This window comes from Rattus rattus, chromosome 12 (genome assembly GCF_011064425.1).
Source record: "Rattus rattus isolate New Zealand chromosome 12, Rrattus_CSIRO_v1, whole genome shotgun sequence".
Lineage (NCBI taxonomy): Eukaryota > Metazoa > Chordata > Mammalia > Rodentia > Muridae > Rattus > Rattus rattus.
The window spans coordinates 41,107,811-41,130,309 of NC_046165.1; the positions used below are offsets into that span (position 1 = coordinate 41,107,811).

The window sequence follows — 22,499 nt, forward strand, 5'->3', positions numbered from 1 at the left end:
ATCCTTTTATCATTTAAAGATATTAAAAATGAAATTATCATCCTTACTTTTCCATGCCTTCATCTTCATTTCTTATTATACAATCTTAAAACTGTGAATATTTTTTCAGTCTACAAATTTTCCCAGGAGTATAATGTTTATCATACTCTTTTAATACATTTTCAAAAAGAAATATATTACAAAGCTAACCATGTTGGAAAGAAAACAGAAATGCAAAGTAGAAAAATAATATATGTAATATAATAAAACAATCTATTTTAACATATAATATGTCATGTGTTTTAGAGAAAGTTCCATGGGCTGGTGAGAAGAAAGCATATTCCACAACTCTTGATTGAAATATGATTTTACAGATATATCTTGATTAATATTAAAACAATGAAGTTTTATTATGATAAAATATGGGAGAGATGCACTATGGTGATGTTCCAACATTATTGTACTGAAACGTATTTGTTCCATTATATTTAATAGTGTCTGTAATATGAAATTGGTTACATAAGTGATTGGTGCATATATTATATATATACATATATATATATGATATTGTATATAATTGTATGTCTTCTTGATGGGTAATTATTTTCATTAATATGTAGTAAACATCTTTATCTCTTCTAATTTATTTTGACTTGATGTCTACTTTGTCAGATATGAGAATAGCTACGCCCTACTTTCGGCTTTGGCCAACTCAGCATATCTTTCCCATTCTTTTATATTTGGTGTATTTGGTTTTCCACCAATAAATATGTTTCTTCACATAAAAAGTGGATAATAGATTATGTTCTCCATCTGTGCACAGAGCTAAGGTTGTTCCATAGCATTCCAGACACAAAACCTCCCTGGAGAGTACTGGTCTCCCAGTAGTGCTCTCACTCATTGGATCACAGGCTCACAGGCCACCATGAGGGACGAACTCCAGTGAGAGATAGCAAGACCAACTAACATCAGATAACCAGAAGGGAATAGGCAAGCACAAGAATCTAAGCAACAGAAACAAAGATTACTTGTCTTCATCAGAACCCAGTTCTCCCACCACACCACATACTGGGTGCCCAACATGTCCAAAAGCAAGATTTGAGTTTAATATCATATCTCATGATAATGATAGGGGACTTTAAGAAGTATATAAGTAACCCTTAAAGAAATAAAAAAGAACACAGGTAAATAAGTAGAAGTCTTTAAAGGGAAACACAAACATGACTTAAAGATTTACAGGAAAACACAACCAAAAGGTGAAGGAATTTAAACAAAACCACCCAGGATTTAAAAATAGAAATAGAAACAAGTGTGGCTGGACCAGCACTGGCCTCACTATGTCTGCCATTCTCAATTTTCAGAGTCTATTGACTGTAATCTTGCTGCTTATATGGATATATACTTATGTCTGATTCCTGGCACCCAGCATCCTGGACAGAAATAAAACTGGAATATTGGGAATATTTTGGAAGTGTTCCTGAATTGGTCTTATGTCTCCATAAGTTGTATAGTGATGGCCTTTAGCATTCTCTTCATACAGTAGTTTTGGCAACTACCAACATGTGATTGTCATCAGACTGTACACAAGGAATTGTCTCCAGAAAATAACAACAACAACAACAACAAAAATAAACAGAAATAGAAACAATGAAGAATCACAAAGGAAGACAACACTGGAAATAAAAAACCTAGGAAAGAGATCAGGAGTCATAGATTTAAGCATCACCAACTGAAGACAAAAGATTGAAAGGACAAGCTCAGGGGCAGAATGCCATAGAAAACATTGAACAATAGTCACAGAAAATGAAAAATGCAAAAAACTCCTAACCCAAAATATCCAGGAAATGCAGGACACAATGAAAAGACAAAACCAAAGGATAATAGCTATAAAAAACAGTGAAGATTCACACCTTAAAGGGCCAGTAAATATCTTCAACAAAATTATAGAATAAAACTTTCCTAATAAAGAAAGAGAAGGCCATGAACATATAAGAACTCCAAATAGATTGGACCAGAAAAGAAACTCCTCATGCCACACAATAGTCAAAACATGAAACACACAAAACAAAGAATATTAAAAACAGTAAGGGAAAAAGGTCAACTAACATATAAAGGCAGACCTATCAGAATTACATCAGAATTCTCAAAAGAGATTTTACAAACCCTAAGAGAACAGAAACGCGAGCCTATACAACTATATCTAGGAAAACTCTCAATTACTACAGATGGAGAAACCAGGATATTTCATGACAAAAACAAATTTACACAGTATCTTTTCACAAATCCAGCACTACAAAATAAGTGGAAAACTCCAACACAAAGAGGGAAACTATACCCTAAAAAAAGCAAGAAATCTTTCATCAAACCCAAAAGAAGATAGCCACACCAACATAATTCCATTTCTAACAACAAAAATAACAGGAAACAACAATCACTATTTCATAATATCTCTTAATGTTAATAGAATGAATTCCTCAATAAAAATGATATAGACTAACAGACTAGATATGTAAACAGGACTCAGCATTTTGCTGCATACAGAAAATGCACTTCAGTTACATGCACTACCTCAGAGTAAAAGGCTGGAAAAAAACTCAAAGCAAAAGGTTCCAAGAAGCAGGCTTTAGTAGTCATTCTAATATTGAATGAAATCAACTTTCAATCCAAAGTTAACAAACAAAAATAAGGACACTTCATAAACATCAAAGGAAAAATCTACCAAGATGAACTCTCAATTTTGAACATCTAAGCTCCAATTGCAAGGGCACTTACAATCATAAAAGAAAATTTACTAAAGCTCAAAGCATACATTGTATTACAAACAATAAAGTAGGAGACATCAATACCACACTTTCGGCAATGGAGAAATTGTGGAAACAGTAACTAAAGAGAGACATAGAGAAACTAACGGAAGTTATGAATCAAACAGATTTAACAGATATCTATAGAACATTTCATCTTAAAACAAAAGAATATACCTTTTTCTGAGCACCTCATGGCACATCTCCAAAATTGACCATATAATTGGTCACAAAACAGGCCTCAAAAGATACAAGGAGCTTGAAGGAATCCCATACATCCTATCAGATCACCATGAACTAAGGCCGGTCTTCAACAACAACAAAAATATAGAAAGCCCACATACACAGGAAAGCTGATCAATGCTTTACTCAATGTTAACTTGTTGAAGAAAAAATAAGGAAAGAAATTAAAAACCTTTTAGAATTTAATGAAAACAAAAGCAGAAAATACATGGACTTATGGGAAACAATGATAGCAATGTTAAATGGAAAACCCATAGGTCTGAGTGCCTCCAAAAAAGAAACTGGAGAGAGCATACACTAACAGCTTGACAGCACACCACAAACCTTTAGGAAACAAAGAAGGAAATACACCTAAGAGAAGTAGAAGTCAAGAAATAATTGAACTCAGGGCTGAAATTAACCAAGTAGAAACAGAAAGAAGTATACAAATAATCAACTAACCAGAAGCTGGTTCTTTGAGAATATCAACAAGTTAGATAAACCCATAGCCAGACTACAAGAGGACACACAGGCATTATCCAAATTAACAAAATCAGAAATGAAAAAGGAAACATAAGAGAAACTGAGGACATTCAAAAACTTACTAGATCCTACTACAAAAACCTATACTCAACAAATCTGGAAAATCTGGAGGAAATGGACAATTTTCTAGAGAGATTTCAGGTACCAAAATTAAATCAGGATCATATAAACAAACTAAAAAGTTCCATAACCACTAAAGAAATAGAAGCATTCATTAAAAGCCTCCCAACCAAAAAACTCCAGGAGCAGATGGGTTAGTGCAGAATTCTATCAGACCTTCATAGAAGACCTAATACCAATATTCTTCAAACTATTCCACAAAATAGAAACAGAAGCAGTACTACCCAATTCATTCTCTGAAGCCACAATTATGCTTAGAACTAAGCCATACAAAGACCCAACAAAGAAAGAGAACTTCTGACCAATATCACTCATGAATATTGATGCATAAATACTCAATATAATTCTTTTCACCTCAATCAAAGAACACATCAAAACAATCATCCATCATGATCAAGTAGGCTCCATCTCAGGTATGCAGGGATGGTTCAATATATGGAAATCCATGAGTGCAATCCACTATATAAACAAACTCAAAGGGAAAAAATACATTTTCATCTCATAAAATGCTGAGAAAGTATTTGACAACTTCAATACCCCTTAATCATGAAAGTATTGGAAAGATAAGGAACTCTAACCAAGCAAGTGAAAGATCTGTATGACAAGAACTTCAAGTTTCTGAAGAAAGAAATGGAAGGTCTCAAAAGATGGAAAGATTTCCTATGCTCATGGATTGGCAAGATTAATATAGTGAAAATGGCCACCTTCTGGAAACACTCTATAGAGTCAATGCATCCCCAACAAAACTCCAACTCAGTTCTTCATAGAGGTAGAAAGAACTATTCACAAATTAATTTGGAATAACAAAAACCCCAGGATAGCAAAAACTAATCTCACCAATGAATGAAGTTCTGGAAGAAGCACATTTCCTGACGTCAAACTGTATTACAGAGCAATAGTGATAAAAACTGCATGATATTGGTACAGCAACAGGCATCTAGATCAATAGAATAGAATTGAAGACCCAGAAATGAACCCACACACCTATGGTCACTTGATCTTTGACAAAGTAGCTAAAACCATCCAGTGGGAAAAGGGCAGCATTTTCAACAAATGGTACTAGTTCCACAGGAGGTCAGCATGTAGTAGAATGCAAATTGACCCATTCTTCTCTCCTTGTACAAAGCTCAAGTCCAAGTGGATCAAAAATCTCCACATAAAACCAGATAAACTGAGATTAATAGACAAGAAAGTGGGAAAGATCCTCATATACAGAGGTACAAGAGAAAGTTTCCTGATTCCAACATCAATGGCTTATACTCTAAGATGAACAGTACACAAATAGGACCTCATAAAATTTCAAAGTCTCTGTACAGCAAAGGTCACTGTCAAATGGACAAATAGCAATCAACAGATTGGGAAAAGATCTTTACCAATCATAAATCCAATAAAGGACTAATATTTAATATATACAAAGAACTAAAGAAGTTAGACTCCAGAGAACCAAATAATCCTATTAAAAAATGGGATACAGAGCTAAACAAAGAATTATCAACTGATGACTATGATATGGCCACAAAGCAAGTAAAGAAATGTTCAGCATCTTTATCCATCAGGGAAATGCAAATCAAAACATCCCTGAAATTCTACTTCACATCAATCACAATAGCTAAACTCAAAAGCTCAGGTGACAACAGATGCTGGCCAGGATGTGGAAAAAGAGGATCACTCCTCTGTTGTCGGTAAGATTGCAAGTTGGTACAATCACTCTGGAAAACAGTCTGGAAGTTCTTCAGAAAATTGGACGGAGTACCCAAATGATGCTCCAACATATAACAAGGGCACATTCTCTACTATGTTCATAGCAGCTTTAAATATAATAGTCAGAAGCTGCAAAGATGGCCTTTAACAGATGAATTGATACAATGGAGTGCTACTCAGCTATTAAAAAAAACTCTATGAAATTCTTATTCACATATATTGAATTAGAATATATCATCCTGAGTGAGGTAACCCAGTCACCAAAAAACACACATAGTATGTATTCACATACAAGTGGATATTAGTCCAAAGTGGTATTCTCTGAATATCCAAGAAACAATTCAAAGATCATATGAAGCTTAAGAAGAAAGAAGACCAAATGTGGATGTTTCAGTCCTTTTAAGAAGGGGAACAATTAGGGTTGGGGATTAAGGTCAGTGGTAAAGTGCTTGCCTAGCAAAGCACAAGGCCCTGGGTTAGGTCCCCAGCTCCAAAAAAAAAAAAAAAAAAAAAAAAAAAGAAGAAGAAGAAGGGGAACAATTGCTCAATGGAGAAAATACAGGGACAAAGAGTGGAGCAGGGACTGAAGGGAAGGACATCCAGAGACTACCCCACTTGGGGATCCATGCTATATGCGGCCCCCAAACCCAGTCACTATTGCTGATGCTAAGAAGTGTTTGCTGTCAGGACCCTGATATGGATATCTCCTGAGAGGCTCTGCCAGAGCCTTACTGATACAGATGAGGATGCTTGCAGCTAACAATTAGTCTGAGCATGGGAATCCCAGTGGAGGAGTTATGGGGAAGACTCAAGGAGCTGAATGATTTTTCAACCCCATAGGAAGAACAACAACATCAACTGACCAGACCTCCCAGAGTTCCTGGGGCCTAAACCACCAACCCAAGAGTACACATGGTGGGACCCATGGCTCCAGTCTCATATGGAGCAGAGGTTGGCATTTTTTTGGCATCAATAAGAGGAGAAGCCCTTCATCATTGTAGGGGAATGCCAGGGTGTTGAGGTAGCATACATGGGTAGGAATGGGTGGGTAGGAGTGGGAGCATTTTCATAGAAGCAAGGGAAAGGGGTATAGGAGGGAGAGAAAGAGGATAACATTTGAAATGAAAATATATAAAATATCCAATAAAAATGAATACATTAAATTCAAAAGTACATTATAGGTAATATTTATATTATTGCTATTCAATAAAACATTAATCAAATAGAAGAAAACAATTAGAACTATTCTGATTCTTGTGGCAAAAGTAACATCTAGAATTACTGAAAAGCATGTCATTATTGTTGGTATCGTGGCATAAATATTATGGTAATAACAATCAGCTTTCTGATTGGATATGATGGCTGGCCCAGAGAAGTGAGCTCATACCACACTGTCATTAGGCTTAGGGTAGAAATCAATGACACTTCTGCTGAGTGAATATCCTTTCAAAATTTATTCTAAATCCTTACACTTGTATACATATTAACTCAGTTCTTACCCCTCAACAGAGAATTTTGTTTCTACAGTAGACTTCTGTTAATACTGAAATTTACAACTAGTCGAAGTACAAGGAAAAGGTCCCTGTGGTACCAGAGGGGAGAAGTATAAACACTTATCTCATAAATGCTCAAAAACTATGACAGAAGACTGAGTGAAAACAATGCAAGCATCAAACAAGGACACTTCACTCCTCAACTCAGTATAGATAAGGTTGCCTATCTAAGACTAGAGGAAGATCAGGTCAGCAAAAATTCTAGCATAAATGAAGAAGGACACATGAGGTTCAGGTTTTTTTAATGTTCTTGCATAATTTGCATATAGGCATCATTAAGTGAACTTATTTAAGAAAAGAGAATATTTAATATTTAGATGATGTTTTACTGGAGTGTTCTGAACAAGTTAGATGGGAAGATTCAGAGTTAAATATGATTTAGAAACACAGTGTCTACAAAACAATGATTAAAGGCCAATATTAATCATGAAATTATAGGATTTTAAATAAATAAATTTTCTTTTGCATCGATGGGTAGTAAAAAAGTAGGAGAAAAAATAAATATTTTCTTCAGTTCTACAGTCTTTCTTTTGTCAAAAGAATTTAAAAGCAACACTTAATTCAAGGAAAATAAAGTCAAACCAATAATTTATATTCTCACTATTTAAAAACAGTAGAATAGTGTTGAATCACCTTGGAAGAAAGGTTGAAAGACTTTTATAGCTTGAAACTTGAATATGGGTGACAACAGGGGAACGATGTTTTCTGGACACAGTAGAGCAGTTGCACAAGTGAACTCAGAAGATTGAGACAATATGCACATTATCTGCTCATGCTAGAAAGAATCGCATAGCAGGATGTATACATCTATATCCATATTTAGATGAGGAGATACTGGTCATTTAAAACTTCTAGGAGTGGAGAGTTAGTTTTTTTTAAGGATGATTTATCAACCATGTGTCAGTGGATGGCCATATGTCCAAGAGTAAATAGATACATAAATTGAACACAATAGGTTAAAATGCATGGAGGTTAGAAAGTAGGATAGGTGTCGAAGATAGGCATTGGAGAAGGGGTACATATTATCAAAATACAATGTATGGGGTTCTCAAAGCTTCATAAAATATTTTAACCCCAAAGACATCTGTGGTGTGTGTATAGGTTTGGGTCACATATGTTTAATGCTTGAATGATGGGGAGTGACACTATTAGGAGGTGTGGCCATGGTAGAGAAAGCATGTCACTGTTGTTGTAGGCTTTGAGGTTCTTTAGTGCTCAAGCTCCACCTCGTGTGGGACAATTCCCTTCATCTGCCTGAAGATGTAGAACTGTTTGTTCCTCTAGAACCAATTCTGCCTGCAAGATGCCACACTTCCGACCATGATGATAATGGACTAAACACCTAAAACTGTAAGCTAACCAATTAAATGTTCACCTTTGTAAGAGTTGCCTGAGCTATGGTATCTCTTCACAGCAGTAAAACTCCAACTATGGTCTTTCTAGATTTAGTTTAAACCATGATAAGAATGTAAGATTTAAGGAATAATGAAGTCCTTGCAGTGGTATTGTGAAAAGGGTTTGAGCTATCTGTGCAAAAGAGAAGAGAACATAGTATGTTTATTTACATAACACCTATAACATCTGCACATTTTAAAAATAGATACCAGGGTCATCATAGAATAGCATTTAATAGCACACATTAAGAAAAAGCAAAAAAGACATGAATGTTATGGGCTATATCTTATTGGTAAGACACAAGATTTCAGTGGAAAGACAAAGGGGACAAAAATGGCAATTATAAATTAGTATTTTCAGGTGTGCTTGTGTGTGTTTGTGTGTTTATATATGTATATTTGTGTATGTTTGTACAAAATAAGTGTAAAAATGGTTAATAAAGAAGAACATGTTAAAAATATTTTTCTTACTAATACTCTTTTCCAAAACAAAATATTAACCATAGTAAGAAAAAGATGAATATTTTAACGACAATGAGACACTATTTATCTTGGTCTTTATTTTAGTACTGAATGATTAGAAATGTGATAGCTCATGTCCATTCTGCATTCAAGTATCCACATGAAGCTCTTCACTCTCATAAAGGCATCAGTATGCAGGCAACCATATAAAGTCAATTTTAATGTATTTTGCTATAACAAAACCTTTGAAAAATGCTAGGATTTGTCATTCAGTCTCTGATGAGCAGTGTGATCTGGCAAATGCTGTTGAAATGTCTGCTGAATTTCTAATGTCTGCAACTATTTCTTTCACTTAATTACTCCCTATATTATTGCTGGGTTGCTTCAGTTTTAATCAGGCACCATAATGTTGATGGCAACAAAAATTAGTGCTTTATTTTCTAATGTTCTACAAAATAGCTGTCTCATAAAATGAAATTGTTTGTAGGCTATTTAAACATTAAATATAACTCTCATCTCTCACCAAATAAACATGAAAAAATTAGAGTAATGATTATCCACTCCTATAATACAATTTAGTTGCTTTAGGTTGAATATAAGGTACAGTTTAGGGTGGTTATTTTTTCTATGCTGTATTATTCTTGTTATTTCTACCCCTATGTTTTAAAAAGGATGTTATTCATAAGATGTATTTTTATTTATATATAAGTGATGTCTGAATGTATGTATGCCCATGTGTGTGCTGGTGCCTGAAGAAGTAAGAAGAGGGTATGGGATCACCTAGAATTGGAAGTATAGGTACACGCAAACAACCTTCTGTGACATCTGAAACTAGAACGGACACTTTGAAAGAGATGTACGTGCTAGTAAACACTGAACAATATTCCTGAGGCAGATATGTGCTATTCTTAAACAATGTAAACTTACATGCATATATGCATAAACCATCATGTTTGGAAGTGTATATACACTAGAATCACTAAATCTTTACTAAAATATAAAATACCTTACACTTACTTTTTATGAGAACACTACTAGCACACTTAGAGAATGTATCAACTGTATTCACAACAGGTTTCTTAAACCTATACCTCCCATGTAAATGGAAAGACGTGAACCATGATCACCACCACTGTGATACGGACTCATCCATGTCCCTTGTAATCACCATTCTATCATCATTTTACTCCAATTCCAGATAAGTAAAATAATCTACTTGCAAAAGAGAACATGATTTTTAAAGATTTTAGTTTATATAAACATGCATCTATAACATTTTAATAATCTTATGCTTTATTGGGCGTTTGATTTTCATACACATGCATCTCAGTGCATATGAATGCTAGTGAAATCTGAGAAATGTTTTTCTATATAACTAATTATATTTTACAATACAAATTGTGTAGTTTAGATAATGTGATTAGACTGACTTTATTTAACATGCTTCAAGGATGTGTAGCACTTTTTAGTATTATTTTCAACTTCTTGTTACTCTGTAATTATGTCAAAATTCAAAGTTTGAAATCAAAGAAGCCATCATAATTACCATAGCTACCTGTCATAGGATGGGATACTCTGTTTTACATATTTTAAAAATGTATTCTACTCCCATATACCAGTTTACCCCTCCCTCATCCCCTCTCTGTGCCCTTCAAAATCTTTCATTCTCCCTCCCCCAATTCACTCTTTCTCCATTTTCCTTCAGAAACATCCCATGGATATTCAAGAAACCTGGTATACCAACTTATTATAAGACCAGGCACCTCCCCTGATATTAAGACTGAACAAGGCAATGCATTAGGAGAAAAATCCAAAGCAGATATTAAGAGTCAGAGACAGCCCATGCTCTAATGGTTAGGAGAGGAAGACTAAGCTACACAACCTTAATATACATGTAGAGAGTCTAGGATAGGTCCCTGGTTGTGGATGAAGTGTCTGTGAGACCCTGTAATCCCCAGTTAGCTGATTCTATGGGTTTCTTGTGACCTTGGGCCCACTGGCTCCTACAATCCTCCATGCTCCTCTTCCACAGGTTTTCCTGACTCTTGCCAAATGTTGGGTTGTGATTCTCTGCATCTACTTCTCATCAGTTGAAGGCTGAAGTCTCTCTGGTGACTTTCTCTCCTGTCTACAAGAGATCTTCTACAGCTTTTAAACCACTTTCACAAAGTGGATGGATATAAAATTAACTCAAACAAATCAATAACCTTCTTCGTATAAATGATAAATGGGCTGAAAAAACATCTTTCACTATTCACAAATAATATAAAATATATTGATGTAACTCTAACCAAACAGGTGAAAGATCTGTATGACAAGAACATCAAGCCTCTCCAGACAGAAAAGTAAGAAGACCACAGAAAATGGAAAGATCTCCCAAGCTCGCTAATTGGTAGGTTTAACATAAGAAAAATGGCCATCGTGTTGAAAGCAATATACAAATTCAGTGCAATTCCCATCAAATTTCCAATAAAGACCTGGAAAGAGTAATTCTCAATTTTATCTGTAAAATCAAAAAACCCAGGATAGCAAAAATAATTCTCCACAATAAACAAACATCTGGGGAAATCACCACTCCTGATCTCTAGGTGTTACAGAGCAATAGTATAAATACTGCATGGCATTGGTGCAGCAACAGACAACTTGCTCAATGGAGTAGAATTGAAGATCCATAAATTAAACCGCATACTTATGGACAATTGATCTTTGAAAAAGAAGTCAAAGATGTAAGATGGAAAAAAATGAAAGTATCTTAAATAAATTATGCTGGTTTAACTGACAACCGATATGTAGCAAAATGAAAATAAATACATATTTGTCACCTTGCACAAACTAAAGTCCAAGTGTATCAAGGACCTCAACATAAAACCAGATACATTGAATCCAGTAGAAGGGAAAGTGGGAGAGAGCCTGAACTTACGGGCACAGTGGCAGCCCATGGATTCATTGTTTTGTCCATGATGTCAATATTACTTGTTAAATTTTCCAATGATCCAATATTTTTAGAATGTATTTTAGGGTTGAATTAATTACTCAGGTGATATGGTGTTTGCTGCACAAGCATATACCTGTGAGTTTGGATCCCTAGTACTTACATTAAAAACCAGGTATTACCATGAAAAGCTAAACAAAGTGTTTGAGGAATGAGAAAATTGAATCTCTGGCTCTCATTAGCTATCCAGCTTAGCCAATCATTGAGCTCCAAGGTCACAGACTCAGTGTCTCAAAAGTAAGTTTTGTGTTTCATTAATAGATTTATAGTCAATCAAAGCATTTGAATATAAACAAATATGCTGTTTATAAATTTTGAGAGTATGAACATTATTTTGTAATATAAAAACATTTTTGTAGTAACACTAAAGAAACAATTGAAATATTTTGTGTTAGAAATATGAGAGCTTTGCTTCTTAGTATTTTAAACTCTAATAGTGTGATAATTCCAATAAAATATTTGGAATTTTTGTTCCTGAGAAATAAACACAATATATTTATATTAAAATATATCTTAGTTTGTTGTATAGATGTGTCATGCAAAGTCTACTTATCACAGAAACAAAATGAACTATCTTTTTAAAAAAAATTTATTATATATTTCTTTACTTACATTTCAAAGGTTATTTCCCTACCTGGTTTCCTGTCCATAAGCCCCCCATTCTCTCCTCTCTCCCTCCCCCATATGGTTATTCCCCCTATACATCCCCCTTATTGCCCTCCCCCATATCTTTTCTACTCATAAAGACTTTAAAAACTGAGATGATTATCATATCCTCTGCAAATAGTAACGTCTTTCTTTCCAATTTGTTTCTGTTTGACTTCTTTCTAGTGCACAGTTGCTCCACTTAGAACTTCAAGTACTCGATTGCATGGGTCGGGAGAGAGTGGGCGACCTTATATTATCCCTGACTTTAGTGGGATTGCTTGAATTTTCTCGCCATTTAATTAGACATTGCCTGTTAGTTGACTACATACTCCTTTTATTATGTTTAGGGGTGTGCCATGAATTCCGGATCTTTTTAAGACTTTAACATGGAAAGGGTATTGGATTATTTTTAAAAGATTTTTCAGCATCTAATGTGATGATCATGTGATTTATTTCTTTGAATTAACAAGCTCAATGGATTACATTGATGGAAGTTCTTATATTGAACTGTCTTTGCACCTCTGGGATGGAACCTCCTTGATCATGGTGACTGATCATTTTGATGTATTCTTAGACTCTGTGAGAATTTTATTAGTATTCTTGCATTGATATTTACAAGGAAAATTGGTGTGAAGCTCTTTCTTTGTTGGTTCTTTCTGTGGTTTAGGTATCAGAGTAGGTATGGCTTCATAGAATGAATTAGGTAGTGTTCCTTCTGATTTTATTAGTGGAGTATTTTGAGGAGTATTAGTATTAGTTCTTCTTTGAAGGTCTTATAGAATTATGCACTAAAACCATCTGGCCCTGGCATTTTTTAGTTGGGAAGTTTTTAATGAATGCCTCTGTTTTCTTAGGGATTATAAAAGTGTTTCGTTTATCTGATCTTGATTTAACTTTGATCCAAGGTGTCTGTAGAGAAAATCGTCCATTTTGTTTAGATTCTCAGTTATGTTGAGTATAGGCTCTTGTAGTAGGATCTTTTTTTTTTTTTTTCATTTCCTCATTTTGTTACGTCTCCCTTTTCATTTCTGATATTGAAAATTTGGACACTGTCTCTGTGCCTTTTTGTTATTTTGGCTGAGTATTTATCTATCTTGTTGGTTTTTTCCAAGAACCAGATCTTGGTTTTGTTAATTCTTTGCATTATTCTCTTTGTTTCTAATTGAGCAATTTTACCCGAGTTTAATTATTTCACACAGTCTGCTTCTCTCATACGTGTGTGCTTCTTTTTGTTCTAGACTCTTCAGGTGTGCTTTTAAGTTGCTATTATTGGATCTATCTATTTCCTTTATGAAGATACTTAGTGGTATGAATTTCCTTTCAGTTCTGCTTTCGTTGTGTCTCATAAGTTTAGGTATGCTGTGCCTTCATTTTCATCGAATTCTAGAAAGTCTTTAATTTCTTTATTTTTTTCCTGACCTAATTATTATTGAGTAAAGATTTGTTCTATGTCCATAAGTTTTCTGTGGGTTTTGTTGTTACTGTAGCCCATCTTTAGTTGATAGTCATCTGAATGAATGTATGGGATTATTTTAATATTCCTGTGTTTATTGACACTTATTTTTTGAACAAGTATATGTGCATGGGAATGATAGATGCCAGCATATGTATGGAAATCATATGACATGTTTTCACAGGAAGAATTCCAGGAGATAAGCCATGTTCTAAATATTTGCCATCAACATCTACTGCTACTAGTTTTTCTGTAATAAAATTGAGGAAATGAAAAAAGGTAAATGAAAAAAGATAAGAAATATTGAGATATAGGCCTCAAAATATGAGATAAATGTAAAGAGTATTTTGTTTCTGGCAGGTAATTTCTTTACTGCCAAATATCTTACTCAATATTGAATACATTTAACACTGTTTTGACACAGACAGTAGTGCTATTAGAAAATATCATATGGTTTCTACTTACTACTCTAATAAATATATAAAATATTAATTTATAAACACCTTTACCATTAGGAAAGTCCTTGTATTCTCAATCATATTTGTCTTCACAATGAACTTACCTGAAGAACAAATAAAACACAAAAGAAAAGGTGGTATGTCAGATTAGAGAAGGCAAAATATTTTGCTATTGGTTTTCTAATGTACTGCATTATATTTAAAACCTTGAAATGTACAATTTGTATTTTTAAAACCACTGAGCAGTGACCAAATTTTATATATTCAGAGATAAAAAAGTTGTAGTAAATTAAAGATTGTCCTGCCCTAGTATAAAGTCAACCAAAATAAATATGTTAAAGTTGAAATATTTATTATCACAATGCAAAATTAAACATTCTGAAATTCACAAGTTAGACATTGGGGAACAGGTGGAAATCTTTCCCAATACAGTACACAATTGCACAAAATCATTTTCTGATGAAATGATGAATGTGATACTAACAAGAGAAGATGTGAATAGCTCTACAACACTGGTAATTATATGCTCTGCTTTTATTCAAATATGTGTGTGAGGATCTTTTCTACATCTCCTGTTGTTTTTGCAGAGTGATTATAAAGGCATTATTTTCCTGTGCATTGAGGAATTCTGAAGGGATTTTTCACGTGAGCGGAGAAGCATTATTTCTGCACACAGAAGAATGACAGTAGATTCAATAGTTTACGGGACACGTTAAAAATTTCTTTCACAACTTCTAGAAATGTCATGTAAGGGGGGATGTTAGCTTTTCCTCATAAAGTAAGCACTCAACACATTGTCATTACAAATGGTGACATTGTGAATACCTGGAGAACAAAGCTGATTGCAAATAATATCTAATGATTCACATTTATTAAAAAGACTTCACCAGCCTTTTTCTTTTCTTATTTTTCAGTGAATATATATATATATATATATATATATATATATATATATATATATATATATGAGGTAGTATAGACAATAGCTTTCTCATAGCAGTACAGAGAAATCTTCTGGGTTTTGATAGTTAAGATGAAAGCATTTTCTCTTAGGAAACTAACTGACCTTGGTGTGTTTCGTTTTCTTACCTTGAAAATAAGTGTACTTCTTGATTTAAATTTCACAAGAGGCTTACAGTTCATCTAAACATAAACTTCACTGAGGTCCGGTGACAACCATGTCGCCATTTCATCACGTCTCTGCACTGCTCTCATCTCGATGACTTTCAAAATTAAATTGAGAAGTATATAAACTTATGAAAAAGAAATTCAGCTGGAATGTGCCTTTTAAAATAACAATGATTTTTGTTTCACTTTTTTGAGGCTGTACTGTTCCAAACCACCGTTCATTACAGATTAATGAACAATAATTAATTATTAATTACCAGGAGGGAAGATTACATGCATTTGCCTTAGGCCTGACAAGCTGTCAAGGATTTCGTGCCAGGATTGCCAAGCTCAGCAAGTTTCAGAGGTGTGACGCGGAGCACTCGAAGTTAAATGATATTTCCAAGAGTGGAGAGGAAGAGTGTGAACAACAGACACATTTCCCTTGAGTGGGAATGTCTCTTCCATGTGACAAAAAGAGAACAAGGTGATACATTTTTTTCTCATATGGTAATGATGTTGACTGCTTATCAAAAAAATTCCTTTTATCGTTGCCCAAAGAATTGGCCTATGAAAACACTGAAAAATAGGTAAGTTTCATTTTCAATTATTTTCTACTAAATGAAACTAAAGATTTCTAAAAAATAAAAAAAAAGTGGATGCAAAACAGTTTGAGAACTACAAGGTCCACAGATGTTGTGTGTCTGAAACACACGCAGCATTGGGCGTGCAGTGCATTAGTCACACTTTAAAATTTAATTTTGGTGTCTAAGACCTGCTAAACAGAATAGAAAATGACATACTGTCCTAGTCAGAGTAAGACTAATCCAGCATATTTAGAAGAATTTGGATTGTGTCAAGAAAGAAATCGTAACTGTAATTAAGTAAAATAAGTGCCTTGAATTACATTTTTAATCAATATATGAGTGTTGATCACAAAAATGAATGCCAGTTGAGTCTAAGCACCATGTGAAGATGTGGCATACATTATTATTGTTACAAGGAGTAAGCACAAAATATTCACAAGTCAATATTTCTCTATTACATGTATTTAATTGTGGAATTCACTAAATTCTTACATAGTTACTGTCCTGTCTTTCCTTATTCTTGTACTTTTTTCTTTTTATTGAAAATATATTTTTCTTATATACTATATTTTTATTATGGTTTCCCTAATCTCTAGTATTTCCAATGTCTCCAAACCTCTATTCACTCCCATCCATTTCTGCTCTCTTTCTGTCTTTCAATAAAAAACCAATATGCTTCTATAGGATAATAAAATATAGGATAAGATAGGGTAAGATAAAACAAACAATGACATTTCAAGAGTGTCACTTGGCCTTTTCTCTAAAAAGAACAAAGAGGACAAAAGGACAAGAGAAGGCACAGAAAACATAGACCTAGTCACTTACTCACTCAAGTATAAGATAAAAATAGTAAACTACATGCCACAATATATGTATAAAGAACCTGTGTATGTCCTTCATGTGAAATAGTAAAGTAAGAACAAAAAGTAAGCACAGTAAGACAGCTTTTAAAAAAACAAGTAGGAAATGCCCTGACTTTACATTATGAGACAAGAAACTTCGAAATTTGCCCTGGAATTGGTTTTCTCTTGTTAATCTTGTTCATGGGCATGTCACCAAGTATTAAAAGTAGTTTGTTTCCCAGTGATACTCACAGAAATGTAAATAAATTTACTTTTATAAGTGACTATCAATGGGAGATAGCTTTTGGGCTAAGAAATGGGATGTGTCTACACTTCTTTCAGATCCAGCAGAATGTGTAGACCCTGTATGCACTGTGTATGTTGCCTCATGATTTCATCAACTATTCTAACATACTGATTTAGAAGGCTGCTTTTCCTTTGTGCCCTCCACCCTCTGTGGTGCTTACACTGTCTTGATCTCCTCTTCCAAGGTGTTCCCTGAACCATGTAGGAAAGATTTTGTAGGAAATATTCCTTCTAAGTTTGAGTTCCAGGATTTCTCACTCTCAACATAATGTCTGACTATTGAGATATTTATTTGTTATCTGCAACAGGAGAAGGCTGTATGCTCTTAATTTTAAAGAAAGTGACAGGTCCACATTTAGGCTTTTCTGCAAAGCATAGCTCCAAGAAAATCAGGAATATTAATTTTGACTAACAATGTTTGGTATTTAAATGCCAATTAAATAGTATATAGCTTTTCTAAAATATATTTTAGGCTGTATTGTTGGTGGCTAGGGTCCTTGAATCATTGAAGAATGATACCCCAGTCTCAAATTGTATGCAAAAGCAAAGAGTATTCAACCATTTCTTGTATGCATGGACACGATTCTATCAGGATGGGGGTTGGAAGGACTCCAACTGAATTCTCAGATTCAGTTTAATAGCCCAAAGGAGGAACATTAGGGAGTAGTAGGTGATCTAAATCTTGATTGGTGAATTCTATCTCTGTGACGTTGCGTATTGCTATGAATGGTTAGGGTCTTCATTCCAGCACACATAATTAACAAACCTTGTTTCATGCCAAGGATAGGTAGTTCTAGTCCTCTTGGCTGCAAGCGAGGCTGTCTTTTTGCAAAGTGGGGAGGGGTCCCTTTTACATAAGCTTGCAGTTGTTCCAGTAACTGGCTTGCACAGTTCTAGGAAGCAAAACTCAGGCCTTGTGTCCTGAACTGCTAGTTTACAGCCTGTCATAGAGTCAGCCTGACTCAGGCCAATTACATTGATAGTCCAATCAAGGGATATTACATTATAGTCCAATAATATTATATGAAAATATTATATTATTAATCTAGATCTCAAAGCTGACATAATTTTATAAATATTAAAACTGAATCAATAACATTTAGAGTTGAACACTGAAGGGTATTATAAACTAAGCCTTCCTATTACTATCAAACATGAGTTTCCGGAACAAACTTATTAAACGTAGGCTTGTAACTATCTTACTATATATCTATGGGGCTGATGCATATTGCTGTCCTATGAGTAGTTTTGTTGTGGCTATTATTGTCTGTTTCTGTGTTTTTGCTCTGTTTACATTTATTTGTTTTTCATGGGCATTTCTTATTCTTCTGTGTTCTTTTTATCCATTATCCATCCTCATGTGTACCCACATTATACTACATTGTAAGTGCTTAAAATAAGAAAGGTTAAAACATTACTTTGAGGTAGCCCATCCTTAATTGCAAGACTTCTACAGATAAATCAGGAACAGTTATTGAAAAGAGAAAAATGAGGAATCTTCAGAATCTCTGATATCAGAATACGATGATCATTCACCTATCTGGATCATCTGATAAAATTTGGTTGGCCTATGAAAAATCAAGAACTGCTAGATGCATTTCTTACATGCAGTATAGTTGGAATTCAGAAACACATGGCTAATGTGTTTAAAAAGGTAAAATTCTATCTGTACACGAGGCTGACCATGCGCCACAGCTCTTTGTGCCCAGATCATGGTGGGAGAGAGCTGGTCTCACAGGAGTGGTGATACACCTGAAAGCATGGGTGAGACCACGATTTCTGCTCTGAAGAACCTGCCGGGAGCCCTCAGAACCAAGTAACGAAGAGGAAGTCTAGGACAAGATGCACCAGATTTCCATTTAACCCTAGAGCTGAACCTGTACCATAGATTTCAGTACCCAAATCCCAACAGTATATAGTTGATCTCCCAGAAGTACTAACACACAGACTTACGGGAGGTTCAAGCCACTGTCAGAGACAGCAAGACCAGCTAACACCAGAAATAATCAGATGGCAAGAGGCAAGAGCAAGAAACTGAGAAAGAGAAACAAGGACACTTGGCATTTTCAGAACCCAGTTCTTCCACAATGCCAAGTACAAGATACTCCAACACACAAGAAAAGAAAGATTCTGATTTAAAAATCACATCTCATGATAATGCTTGAAAACTTTAGAAAGAATATAAATAACTTCCTTAAAGAAATACATGACAACACAGATAAACAGGTAGAAGCCCTTAATGAAGAAATGCAAAAATCCTTTAAAGAATTACAGGAAAACACAACCAAAGAGGTGAAGTAATTGACCAAAACCATCCAGGATCTAAAAAAGGAAACAGGAACTTTAAAAGAAATCACAAAGGGAGACAACCCTGGAGCTAGAAAGGCTAGGAAAGAGATCTGGAATCACAGATGCAAGCATCACCAATAGAATACAAGTGATAGAAGAGAGAGTCTCAGGAGCAGAAGATACCATAGAAAACATTGACATAACAGTCATACAAAATGCAAAACTCAGAAAGATTCTAACCTAAACATCCTTGAAATCCAGAACACAATGGGAAGATCAAACTTAAAGATAATAGGTCTAGAAAAGAGCAAAGATTCTCAACTAAATGAGCCAGTAAATATCTTCAACAAAATTATAGAAGAAAATTTCCCTAACCTAAAGAAATAAGATGCCCATGAATGCACAAGAAGCCTATAGAACTCTAAATACTTTGTACCAGAAAAGAAATTAATTTCTTCACATAACAGTCAAACACCAAATGCACAAAACAAAGAATGTTAAAAGCAGTAAGGGAAAAGGAAGAGTAAAATATTAATGCAGACCTCTCAGAATTACACCAGTCTTCTCACCAGAGACTATGAAACACAGAAGGTCCTGTGCAGATGGCATACAGACCCTAAGAGAACACAAATGCCAACGCAGGCTACAATATACAGCAAAACTTTCCATTACCATAGATGAAGAAAACAAGGTATTCAATGATAAAACATAATATACACACTATCTTTCAACAAATCCAGCCATACAAAGGATAATAGATGGAAAACTCCAATACAAGAAGGGAAACTACACCCTAGGAAAAGCAAGAAATGTCTTTGCAAGAAAACCTAAAGAAAAGAGACACACAAATATAATTCCACCTCTAACAAAAATAACAGGAAAAAACAATCACTGTTTCTTAGTATCCCTTAACATAAATGGACTCAATTCCCAATAAAAAGACATGACTAACTTACTGGACAGGTAAAGGAGACCCAGCATTTAGCTGCATATAGGAAACACACCTCAGAGACAAAGACAGACACTACCTCAGAGTAAAGGCTGGAAACACTTTCCTAAGCAAATGGTCCTCGAAAACAAGCTGGAGTAGTCATTCTAATATTGAATAAAATCAACATTCACCAAAAAGTTATCAAAAAAGATAAGGAAGGACACTTTATATTCATCAATGGAAAAATTCACCAAGATGAACTCTCATTCGTGAATATCTGTGCTCTAAATGCAAAGGCACCTACATTCATTAAAAAAAATCCTTAATAAAACTCAAACCATATACTGCACCTCACACAATAATAGTGGGGGATTTCAACACTCCACTCTCATCAATGGACAGATCATAGAAACAGAATCTAAACAGAGACCTAGAGAAACTAACAGAAGTTATGAAACAAATGGACTTAACAGATATTTATAGAATATTTCATCCTGAAACAAAAGAATTTACCTTCTTCTCAGCACCTCATGGTACCTTCTCCAAAATTGACCATATACTTGTTCACAATATAGGCCTCAACAGATAAAAGAAGAATGAAAAATAATCCCGTGCAACCTATCAGATCACCATGGACTAAGACTGGTCTTCAGTAACAAAAACATACACATGGAAGATGAACAATGCTTTACTCAATGATAACTTGGTCAAGGAAGAAATAAATAAATTAAAGACTTTTTAGAATTTAATGAAAATGAAGTCACAACATACCCCAACATATGGGATACAATGAAATCAGTGCCTCTACAATGAAACTGGAGAGGGCATATGCTACCAGCATGACAGCACACCTTAAAGCTCTAGAACACAAAGAAGCAAATACACACAAGAGGAGTAGAATGCAGGAAATGATCAAACTCAGGGCTGAAATCAACCAAGTAGAAACAAAAAGGACTGTACAAAGAATCAACAAAATCATGATCTTGTTCTTTGAGAAAATCAAGAAGATTAATAAACCCTTAACCAGACTAACCAGAGGTCACAAAGAGTGTATCCAAATTAACAAAATCAGAAATGAAAAGTTAGAAATAACAACAGAATCTGAGGAAATTAAAAAAAAAAAAACATCAGATCCTATTACAAAAGCCTATATTCAAAAAACTGGAAAATCTGGATGAAAGGGACAATATTCTAGACAGATACTAGGTACCAAAGTTAAATCAGGATCAGATAAATCGTCTAAACAGTACTATAACTCTTAAAGAAATAAAAGCAGTTATTAAAAGTCTCCCAACCAAAAAAAGCCCTGGACCAGATGGGTTTATTGCAGATTTCTATCAGAACTTCTTAGAAGACCTAATAGCAATACACTCCAAAATATACCACAAGATTGAAACAACAGGAACACTATTTGCTCTATAAGCTATAATTACACTTACCGCTAAACCACACAAAGATCCAAAAAAGAGAGAAACCTCCAGACAAATTTTCATCATGAATATTGACTCCTAAATACTCAAAATGATTATCCCAAACTGAATCCAAGAACACATCAAAAAATTATTCATCATGATCAAGTAGTCTTCATCTTTGAGATGCAGCATTGCATCAACAAAATCCACTATATATATATATATATATATATATATATATATATATATATATATATATTCACTCCAAGGAAAAAACCCAAATAAATATTTCATTAGATGCTGAAAAACTATTTGACAAAATTCAGTACCCCTTCATGATAAATGTCTTGGAAAGATCAAGAATTAAAGGTCTATACCTAAACATAGTAAAATGAACTACTGTCTAACCAGTAGGCAACATCAAGCTAAATGGAGAGAAATTTGAGCAATTCCACTAAAATCAGGGACTAGACAAGGCTGCGCATTTTCTTTCTACTTATAGGAATTATAGGAATCAAGTACTTATATAGTACTTGATGTCTTAGCCAGAGCAATTGGACAAGAAAAAGCAATCAAAGAGATATAAATTAGAAAGGAATAAATCAAAATATCACTATTTGCAGATGGTATTATATTTTACCATCAAAACACCACCAGAGAACTCCTAGAGCTTATAAACAACTTCAACAATGTGGTTGG

The 22,499-nt window shown here is 34.3% G+C and overlaps 1 pseudogene; it reads left to right on the forward strand.

Annotated features, from left to right (window-relative positions):
• The first annotated feature begins 1,316 nt into the window (after positions 1–1,316).
• On the forward strand, positions 1,317–1,522 carry LOC116913141 (annotated as a pseudogene).
• The last annotated feature ends 20,977 nt before the right edge of the window (positions 1,523–22,499 follow it).